Source organism: Equus caballus, chromosome 19 (assembly GCF_041296265.1).
Source record: "Equus caballus isolate H_3958 breed thoroughbred chromosome 19, TB-T2T, whole genome shotgun sequence".
NCBI classification, from domain to species: domain Eukaryota; kingdom Metazoa; phylum Chordata; class Mammalia; order Perissodactyla; family Equidae; genus Equus; species Equus caballus.
In genome coordinates, this window is record NC_091702.1 from 3,047,888 (window position 1) to 3,060,044 (window position 12,157).

Here is a 12,157-nt window from a genome sequence, read left to right on the forward strand (position 1 = left end):
TCATTCCTTCTTCCCAGTAGGAGCCACTATTCTTAGTTTAAACAAGATAATTATATGTGTATTTTTTTGAAATTGGGTACACGGGCTCCTATCATATGCAATTATTTGTATCTTTGTTTTTTCACTTAGTGTTATATTTGTGAGATTTTCTATGGAGTTATTTTTAGCAGAAATTCATTCACTTTAGTTTTGATATGATATTTTCATTTATGAAAACATATGACTTATTTAAGCATACTAATGGCAATGGTTATTGATTAGTATTCATTTTTGGCTATTGTGATAGTGTGAACATTCTACGATTTTCCTTCTGTGCACATACGAATGCATTTCTAATTAGCACATATCTAAGTGTGGAGTTGCAAGTACATAGTCTGTGTATGTAGTGAAAAAAAGGTAATCCAAGACTATTTGAGACATGGAGGTAAAAAAAGTTACAATAAAATAAAAATAATAATAATTATGTAAATTAATACAAAATGTAAAACAAATTACATCAAAGTGATCAAATTCCTAAATAAAAGCAAGACACTGTCAGAAAAATTACAAGTCATTGATAAGAAATGAATTGTTGTAACTAACAGAAGAGTGTACTTTGTCTATCAATTCGATTATAAAGAGGAAAAAATGTAAATTCTCCTTAAATTAGTACATTAATTTAATATGACCTCCCAATATAGTTCCATTACTTTGTGTTTCTGTGTATGGATGAGCATGTGTGCATTTGGGTGTACAAATTGTTTAGCTGACTATAGAATACATCAAGTAATGCAAAAACCAAGAATAGATTGAAAAAAATTTTAAAATTTTCTTCCAATTTAAATGAAATAAAAATATTTATTCTATCGGACATCAAAATATTATAAAACTATAATAACTAATGTATTTGTATATTAACATTAGGGTAAACTAAAGGAATAGAATAGGGAATCCATAAATAGACCACATATGTATTGATAATTAATTTATGACAAAGTTGCTCATGTAAGGCAGTGAGGAAGTGTTACTGTTTTTAATAAAATCTACAGGAACAATTATATGCCAATATATAAAAACAGAATTTTTTCCACATCATATCTAAATTTTAAAAAGAAACCAGATAGTCATAGATCTAAATATTTAAGGAATAACAGTAAAGCATCATGAAGACAACAGGCAAACATCTTCATGATCTGAGAGTTGGGAAACCATTCTTAATTACAACAGGGCAAACTAAATACAAAGACCGATAAAATGGATTACAGTAAAATAAAGGGCCTATGTTGATCAATGATTTGTTTAAAATATGCAAAGCCATGAAAATGTAAAACGCCATACCCAATCTTTAAGAAAGCCTCATATCTAGAACATGGAAAAACTCAATTTATCAACAGGAAATGTCTAAAAACTCTATAAAAAATGAACAATATCCTTGAAATTTCCTTTACAATACAGCCAATATTGATGCATAAAGGTCCTCCACTGCATTAATTATCAGTGGAATTCTAATTATATCCACCACCAGTTACCACTTCAAGCTCAACAGAGCTAATGTCAAAAAGACGAAATTTTTTAAAAAAATTATCAATATATAAAGAAAACAAATTCATTTACATAAACATAAATGTTTGCATAAACATTTTATGCCGGGGTCCTGCCCCAGCGGAGTCCAGATTCCTGAGGGATGGATGGCGTCAGCGCAATGAGGGGAAAATAAAGGGGACGTGAGACTTGGGTTGGTGTTAGCAAGTCCGACTTTACTGTGCACAAGTGTCGTCTATATATTTTTCAGGATTAGTACAGAAATGGTTCTACAAATATTCTCAGAGAGATAAGGAAGTAAAAAAAATCGAGCACAAGAATATTTATTAGTATTCCATTCTATATAGCATAAGGTTAATGATCGTCTTCTCCGCAACTAACTAGTGTTTGTTGTCTCTAAGCTAAAGGAGATAGGTACCTAGGCATCTGTTGTAATTCATGGTAAAGTTAAATCAAAGAGAGAAGGTCCAGGCCTCCGGACAGGACAGCAGTCTGTCTGGTTACATCCTGGTGAAGCCATCCCTGCCTCCCTCAATCATTTACGTCATTAGTGTAGATGGTTAATGGGAACAAAAAGCGACTCCAGGGTGTCTTATCCCCAGGGCTATCTGCATTCTCAGCAGGCAGTTAAACATCTTTACATTTTCGCGCCCTTTAGGGGGTGAAAGTATTCCTTTGTCTTTTAGATTGTGGAGCTAACTGTCCCTTAAGCACACTGCCAGAGAAAGTATCACTTTGTTAGTAAAGTAAAGGGCTGAAAAGCTAAGCTAAACTATATATCTTCAAGAATAAAAAACAGAAATAAGTATAGACATAACCTTGCTAGAAAGCATGCATATAATTCAGAAAATATCAGGGGTGTCAGCCGGCTATTCTTCACCGAGGGGCATCCCTGCACCCCTCGGCCCTTCTACTCATCCATTATTTATTATTTATTGCTTTTAGGAGAAAACCTCTATAACATTTTAACAGAAAGCAGAAGGTCAAGAGTAATATATAGATACTTCTTGATCATCCAATTAACCAGCAAACTTAGAAGGACGACGCATAACTATTTAGACAAAGAACTGGAGGGAGAAGGAAACATTAACCAGATGGAGGCCATAAACCTAATTCGACATCTTATCTGGGCAGGATTCCTTTCTGATTGTCTCAAATGGGACTGTGTGCTCCTCCAATAATTAACTGAAAAATATCTTGAAAGTTACCTGCAGGTGGTCGCATTCTCTTACTATATCTAATTTTCCCGGGAGGTAGTGCCTTCCAAGCAGCCACCCAAAGGATTGAAAACCGGAGGTTAAGAAAGGAAAAGGAATGAAGGGCAATTAGAAGCAGCACAGGTTTCAGAACTATGTGATGGGCTGGCCGGTTATTCTTCACCAAGGGGCGACCCTGCACCCCTTGGCATTAATCGGCTGGACCCTGTCAAACAGCCGATGAAATGATGTAGCCACGGCTCCCAGCAATTTTAGACTAGCCCTTTGGTGTTATCTTGAAAAGTGAACAATGTATATCCTATAACCTAACAATTTCATTCATGGGTATAGATTTTCAAAATTCCTGTAAATATTCACCAAAATACATGTCCAAGTATGTCTCAATAACATTATCCGTATCATTTTCAAAGTGGACACTACTCTACTAACAGTAGAATGGATAAATGAATAATTCTATATTAATTCCATAGACTATTCTTCATAAAATAAAAATTTTAAAACTGGTTGCTAGACAAAAATATATAGATGAATCACAAATATGATTTTTGAAAAATAAACCAAATACAAAATAATACATGCTACATGATTCCACTTACGTTTATTCTAATCCGTAGTAGGGCAGACTACACTATAATTTTAGAAGTCAGCAGAGGGAGTTAAGTCACCAAGAGGGCAGAGCAGGAGACTCTTGCTTCTGTATCCCACAAAGATCAGCAGCCAGACAACTATCCACGACCAAGACCAGCTCTGGAGAGCTCTGCCGCCCACTTAAGAAACTTCAGCAACACTGTTTAACACAAAACTTGAGAAAAAACACACAAAAAGAGAGGGAAGACAGTCTCATTTTGCCTTCATTTTTCCATCACCCAAGCCAGGATTGCTCAGTGCCCATAGGTACTCCTAGTAGAAATAGTTCCCCACACAGGGAAAGGGAGAGTAGGGTGAGAAATCAGCTTCTCCAGCCTTTGGGCCACTGCAAAGAAGCTCCACTTCCGTTTTGCCCTGCCCAGAAACAGGCAAGGCTGAGACATATAGAGAGGGCTAGGAGCAAGGGGGAAGGGCAAAAGCTGCCAGTAGCCCCCGTCCAGTGAGAGTGACCGCAGTTCCCAGTTACCTTCTCTACACAAAAACCCAGCAAGTTTCACCACTGAAGGAACCAACTGCCAGCCTAGTTGCCATAGGCCCCTCTGCAGGTTATGCTGTCTTTACCCCACATGTATCTGCATTCATTGAGATCAATCTTCTCAGTCCCACTCAGCTCCATCCTTCACCTCCCTACCCCTGCTGGCACCCAGGAACTGACCTGCAGCCAGCCCTGGCCTCTGTGACTGTGTGACTTCAATATACTACCATAGACCCATATGGCTGAACACTGATGCCTAACACAAATAGGGGGTAGCCCCAACAGCTGTGCGTTTGCACACTATCTGCCTGAAACCTGTCATAGGTCTCTACTGCCATTAGCATGCCTGGGAGGAGAATGTGCAGCCACTGGAGATCATGCCAACAGTCTGGGCTCGTGCAGCTGCTTGTGGGCCCTGATCCAGCCTAATGGTCTATCACTGGCCTGAACCACTGTGCTCACACCTTTGGCTAGCCCTATAAAGTATGTTCCTGCACACTCACGGCCTAACCCACTCCACTGACCTCCACTGAGGTGTGCCCGTGGCAAGACCCAAGGACAACATTAGGAATACTGATAGCCAGGACACCAACAGTTACCAGCATGCCTGTACTTGGTCCGTGTCATTGATGACTGCATGGCCAACACTGTGATAGGTGGGTTTGCAAATGGCCCCTACCACCACACAGGCACCTGCAGCTGTTCCCCATGGTAGAGCATGTGCACACCACTGTCTTTGGCCGCTACCATTTATTACACTGATCCCTAGCCCCTAGACTTGCAGGTACTGCTGAGGACCCATATATCCCTTAAACCCTCTGCAGAGACCCTACAACAGTCACTAAGAACCACAAAATCATTTATGCCATGGATCACTGTGGCCTGAGTACACAAGCCACCATGCCTCGCAGAACAGGTGCTGCCACATGCTCATGCACTTGGCAGCCTTAGCTTTTGGACTTGGGGTCACAGCATGCTTCAGCATGCCCTCACCTGAAAGGTGAGTCTTCCCTAACCAAGATCAGTCCACAAAGCCTGGAAAGGTGACAGCTTCCTCAAATCCTTGGACACCTGTGCAAGTAAGGCTATGTGGATCAGGAAGAATCAGTGAAACATGACAACACCAAAGGATTACAACAAACCTCCAGTAACTGGACTCAAATAAATGGAAATCCAGAAAGTGTCAAAAAAACAAAAGAATTAAAAATAACTTGAGTACTAAGTAGTTTCACACAAGTTTTGGGATTATTTTTTCTACTGTGAAAAATGCCACTGGAATTTTGACAGGGATTGCATTGAACATAGATGGCTTTGGGTAATATGTACATTTGCACAGTATTCATTTCTACAATTCATGAACATGTGATAACTTCCATTTCTGTCTTCTATTTCTTCTATGTTAGTATTGTCATTTTCAGTGTACAGAACTTTCACTTCCTGGTTAAATATATTAATAAGTTTATTTTTTTTATAATGGGATAGTTTTCTATATTTATGTTTCAGATTTTTTATTTAGTGTATAAAAACATAAATGATTTGCCTGTGTTGGTTTTCTATCCTGCAACTTTACTGAAAGTGTTGATTAGTTCCAACGGTTATTTGATTGAGTGTTCAGGATTTAATATATATAAGATCATATCATCTACAAGTAAAGACAACTGTACATCTTCCTTTCCAATGTGGATGCCTTTATATCTTAGTCTTGCATATTGCTCTTGCTATGACTTTCAGTAATTTGTTGAATAAGAGTGGTGAGAGTGGACACCCTGACCTTGTTTCTGATCTTAGAGAAAAACTTTAATTATTTTTGCCATTGGGTGTAATGTTAGCTATGGGTTTGTTTTACATGGCCTTTATTATCTTGAGGTATGCTTCTTTTATGTCCAAATGATTGAGGGTTTCTGTCACAAGAGGATGTGGCATATTGCTAAATGCTTTACTTCTATCCGTTGAGATAATTAAATATATTTTCCTTTAATTCAATTAATGTAATGTGTCACATTTATTAATTTTCCTATGTTCAACCATTCTTGCATCTCAGGGATAAATCCCAGTTGATCACCATGTCTGATCCTTTGAATGTGTTGTTGAATTCAGTTTGCTAATACTTTCTTGAGACATTTTACATCTATATTAATCAAAGATATTGGTCTGTGGTTGTCTTTTCTTGTGTCCTTATCTGGATTTGCTAAGAAGGTAAAGCTGGCCTTTTTAAATGTTTCAGAGTGTCCCCTCCCCTTCAAGTTTTTGGAAGAGCTTGAGAAGTATTGATGTTAATTCTTTAAATGTTTGGTAGAATTCACCAATGAAGTCATCTATCCTGAACTTTTCTGCATTGGAAGGTTTTTGTTTACTGATCCAGCCACCTTGCTAGTTATTGATTTGTTCAAATTTCCTATTTCTTCCTAATTCATTCTTAGCAGGTTTTGTGTTTCTAAGAATTCATCCATTTCCTTAAGGTTATCTGATTTTTGGCATAATTATTCACAGAATTCTCTTATGACCCTAAGTATTTTTGTATTTTCAGTTGTAACAACTACTCTTAAATTTCTGGTTTTATATATGTGAGACTTTTTCTTAGTCTAGCTAAAAGTTTATAAACGTTATTTATCTTCTAAAACAACCACCTTTGGTGCCATTGACTTTTTTCCTATATTGTTTGGTCTATATTTCATTTATTTATGCTATGATCTGTGTTATTTTCCTTCTTCTGCTAATATTAGCCCGTTTTTTTCCCAATTGCTTGAGGTGGAAAGTTAGGTTGTTTATTTGAGGTCTTTCTATGTTCTTAATATATCCATTTATCACTATACTTTCCTCTCAGAGTTGCTTTGGCAGTTAACTCATAGATTTGGGGGCATTGTGTTTAAACTTTTATTTCTTTCCAGATATTTTTAATTCACTTTGATTTTCATTTCCCTTGATTTTTCAAGAGTGTGTTGTTTTGTTTCCAGATGCTTACCAATTTTCCAGCATTTCTATGCTTGTTGATTTCTATTTCCGTATACTGTGGTTGGAAAAGATACTTGATATGATTTTACTATTCCTAAATTTTCTGAGGTATGTTTTGTGCTCTATTATATCATCTACACTGGAGACTGTTTCTTGTGCCCTTGAGAAGAATGTGCATTCTACTTCTGTTGGATATAATGTTCGATAAGTGTGTATGAGGTCCACTTGATCTAATGTATTTTTCACAAAGATTCCTGTTTATTTTCTGTCTGTGTGTTCTGTACTCTGCTGAAAGTAAGAGTAATGAAGTCTCCTACTACTGTTTTATTGTCTATTTTTCCATTTAGATCTGTTTCTATCTGTTTAATATATGGAGGCAATCCAATGTTGGATGCATATGTATTTAGAACTGTTGTATCTTGTTGATGAATTGATTTTTTTTATTATATAAATATGTGTGTTTCTTGTTACCACTTTGGCTTAGTGACTACATTGTTTAGTATAAATATAGATGCCACCATTTATTTTCATTTCCACTTGTATAAAATTTCTTTTTTCATTCCTTCACTTTGAGTTTATGTGTGCCCTTAAATCTCAAGTGAGCCTCTTTTAGGTAGCATAAATTTAGGTCTTCTTTTTTAATTCATCCAAGCACTTGGTATCTTTTGATTGGTAATTTCAATCCATACATTTAGAGTAATTATTCATATGTAAGTGTTCCCTAATGTCTATATTCATCGCTTTCTCGTTGTATTGTATCTCCATTGTTTCTTCTTCCGTCTTTCTGGCTACCATTGTAAATTGATTTTCCATGGTGGTATGCTCTCTTTTCATTTTATTTATCTTTCATGAATCTGCTCTAGGTTTTTGCTCTGTGGTTGCCATTAGGCTCATATAAAACACCTCATAGGTAAAACCATTCATACTAAACTGATAGTAACTTATTTTCAACTGCATACAAACGCTCCAATCTTTGACTCTTTCATTTTATATATTTGATTTCACAATTTACCTCTTTTTATATTGTGTATTTTTAACAAATTATTGTTATTATATTCATTTTAATACTTTTTCTTCGACCTTTATACTATAGTTAAGTGGTTAACACAGCATACCTTAACAGCGTTAAAGTTTTCTAAGTCTGGCTGTATATTTACCCTGATCGTTGTGTTTTAATATGAATGATTAGTTTTTTTAATGTCAAATTGAACACTTGTTTCAACGTTTCTTTCAAGGCAGCTCTACTGTGATGAACCCCATCAGCTTTTGTTTACCTGGGAAAGTCTTCATTTCTCCTTCATATATGAAGTATAACTTTACTGGAGATTGTATTCTTGGCTGGAAACTCTTTTTTCAACACTTTGGCTGTGTCAGTCCACTCTCTCCTGGCCTGGAGTGAATATGCTGAGAAATCTGCTAATAGCCTAATGAGGTTACAATATTTTTTCTCTGACTGCTTTAGGTATTCTCTCTTTATCTTTGCTTTTTAACAGTTTTAGTATAGTTTGTCTCAGAGAAGATATTTTGGAATGAGATATTGGAGCCATCTGTTACCTTCATGATCATGGATGTACAAGCTCCTCTCCAGGTTTGGGAAGTCCTCATCTACTATTATTTTTAAATAAATTTCCTGCCCACTCCTCCCTTTCTTCTTCTGAAACCTTATTCTAATATTTCCACATTTCACGAATTTCAATAGGTCATGCAGGCTGGCTTCACTTTTTTTGGTTGTTTTTTTGTTCTCCTCTGATTGGGTTATTTCTAATTTCCTACCCTCAAGCCTACTTATTCTGTCTTCTATTTCATCTACTCTATTACAGATGCTCTTAATTTCAATTTTATTTCATTGTGCAGCTCCAGAATCTGCTTGATTCACTTTTATAATTTATAGTCTTTCTTCAATTTCTCATATTGTTTCTCTCATCGAACATTTCTCGTATTCAGTTTCTCATATTGTTTTCCTGATTTCACTGAATGGTCTTTCTTTGTTTTTTTTTTATAGTTTATTGAGTTTTTCCAAAAAGTTATTTTGAATTCTTTATCAGTGAGATCACAAAATTGCTTTCCTTTGCACTAGGTTATTTAAGGATTATTGTTATCTTTCAGTGATGATGTGTTTTGATTGTTAATGTTCCTTTTAATTTGATGTTGGTGATTTCACATACAAACTGGCAGACATCTCCTCAAATCATTAAGTGCCTGACTTGAATATACTATACAATGTTTCAATTATTTCCAGGTTTTCTCTGACCTTGAATGTATACACCCACTCCACGTCTTGCTCTCTCTTGTGGCAGAATTCTTAAGCCTAAGTGTTTTCTCTAGTTCTTAAAATTCATCAGGCTTCGTGTCAAAAACCTCTCATTTGTTCTGTAGAAGATGGAACTACAGCTCAAATTTCTGGTTTTTCTCTTGCCCACTGAATCTGCTCTATTTTTCTGACAGTGTCTTATTTACCTAAACTTAATCTTCCTGATGCATATGAGAGTACACACAAAGAGCCAGCTACAGATTGGAGGAGGTGTAAGTTTAACACTTGGGGCAGTGGGGGTATCTTCAGTCCCAATCAGGTGAACTTTGAGGGAAGTTCTTCCAGAAACTCCTAGGGGGGATTCCTACTGAAGTCCTGAGTAGTCAGTAGAAATTGTTCCCCTCTAATGCTCTTTGATATACTTATCTGCCTCTTCTTGATCTCCTCCCATTATGAAAGTCCCACCTCAGTACTCTGTGTGCTGTGGGTAAGTACTGGATGTCTTCAGAAACATTCCACACAGCTTGAGCAGCCCAACAGTCACTCACTACTCTCCATTTCCCCCTGAGGAAAAGGTCAATGCCAGCTAGTTCAGCCCCACACAGTGTCATCTTGGGAAAGGGTGGTAAAGGCAAACTTCCACTTCTCATCCATCTCCTTATACATCCAAGATCATGTGTTTTCTGCTCCAAAGACATGCTTAATCACCCCTCTGGAAGGCAGAATTTCTATAAATTCTCATCCGGGGATTTCTGCCCAGGTCAGCTGTCTCCAAGTCTTCCCCAAACACAGCAGAGATGAGTCAGGGCAGTTTCACTGGATCTGGCTGGGTTTTGCAGACTATAAGGTGGCCTGCCTGCCTATTACTGGATTCAGAGATAGATAAGATTCCTCCTGATTTTCGTGGTGTATGGTTCTGGATCCCACATCTTCCACAGAGATACATTTGTTAAGGAATGTATGCCTAATTAGTTGTTAAAAAAAGAGGACAAAATGGAGGAATGTTTTATGTTGCCATGTTGATGATATTGCTCTTCAAACAAGAATACTTTAACCAGCAAAGTTGTCCTTTAGAATAGATGGTGACATAAAGACTTCCGAAACAAACAACGTCTGAGAGGGTTCAGCAACACACCTCTGTTAGAAGAAATGCTGAAAAAATTTCTTTAAGTTAAATGAAAGGACACTAACAATTTTCATAAAGAATAAACAACAGACACTAACAATTTTCATAAAAATTAAACACCACATTGGTAAAGGTATATGGTCAAAGTCAATATTTTAATACTACATTATTGGTGAAGTGTTAATCACTTAACTCTAGATAGATCTGGAAGAACAAAAGTATTAAAAATAGCTGTAGCTACAATAATTTGTTATGAATACACTATATAAAAAGAGGCACAGAGTGACATCCAAAACATAATAGGTAGAGGGTGATAAAATTTTTGCATGCAATTGAATGTAAGTTGATATCAGCTATACATTACATTTTATATCAATATTGTAACAGAAATATATACTTGACCATTTAGATGACAAAAATATACTTCTCATATACATTTGGTCTTTGTCCACAATTCCTGGCTCACAACTCCCAAAACTCTAGGAATTTTGGAAGATATTTATGGAGGAGAGACATGAAGGTGTATTTTGTTATTTTAATTAGGTGACTTTTGGACCTTACCTAAGGATGGGGGCTGGATGTCAGGAAACTTCACCAAGTGATTAAAGGAATGGAAGTTCCAGTCCCAGTCCCAAACCTCTGAGGAGGGGAGATGAGCTGAATATTAACTTCAGTCTCCAATGGCTAAAATGTAATCAACTATGCCTATATAATGAAGCCACTATAAAATCCCAAAAGGTCCATGTTCAATGAGCTTCCAGGTTGGTTAATATGTGTGCTGTGAAAGTGATGAGCCAGAGAAAGCATGAAAGCCATGTTCCCCTTGCCTTCAGAACATACCCTATGCATCTCTTCTGTCTGGATGTTCATTTGTATCTTTTATCATACATTTTAATAAACTGTAAATGTAAGTGTTTCCCTGAGTTCTGTTAGCTGCTCTATCAAATCAATCAAACCCAAGGAAGGAGTCATGGGAACCACTGATTTACAGTCCATTGGCTAAAAGTACAGGTAGAAACCTGAACTTGTGACTGGCATCTGAACCCCAAGGAGGAGGGTCACTGGAACTCCCAGTATATAGCTGGTTGATCAGAAGCACAGGTAATGTCCTGGATTTGTGACAGAAGTCTGAAGACTAAAGAGGGGGCTTTTGGAACCTCCAATCTGTAGCCAGTTGGTCAGAAGCACAGACAACAGCCTGGGTTTGTTACTGACATCTGAAGTGTAAGGGTAGTGTTGTAGGACTGAACACTTAACCTGTGGAATACAATGCTATCTCATGGTAGATAGTGCCAGAATTGAGTTGAATACTTGAACACTCTGCTGGCACCCAAGAACTCCTTGTTGGTGTGATAAAGCCTCCTCACACACATACACGAGTGTTGAAAGTGGGTTCAGGAACCATTTTCCAGTTGGTTTAAGTAAAATGGGATTTGTTAGAGTGGTCCTGGATCACAGAAACACGTGGTGGTTGAAGAGAAAGGATAGAAGAGCAGGGTATGAAGGACCTTTGATCTCTAGATAGCTACCTAATTACCCATGTTATAAAACTGCATCCATGCAGCAATCAGTTACTAAAGGTAAAAGTTACCAATAAAATTTACAGATGCTAACAGCCCTAACTCTTGAGGAGCTGGCTCATTGGATATACAAGAAAATTCAAAGTAATAAGAATTATGCTAAATATACTTTTCTCTGGTTATTCTTATCTGTATTAGCCAAAATAAAAGTAAAAGAATGTGCTATGTCAGGCCCTTATGCTGAACCAAGCTCAGATTTACATCAATCTGAGCTTCAGCTATTAGCCTGAAAGATGCTCAGAAAGGAAAAAATTATGCAGGGGCAACAGAAAGAACCTCTAAGACCTCTGGTCATGAAGAAGGTAGTTAATGTAGAGAAAGCAAAACTAAGACATAGGGGATATAGCATAAAGGAACTGGCTCATTGTGTGGATCAGTATCATCAGC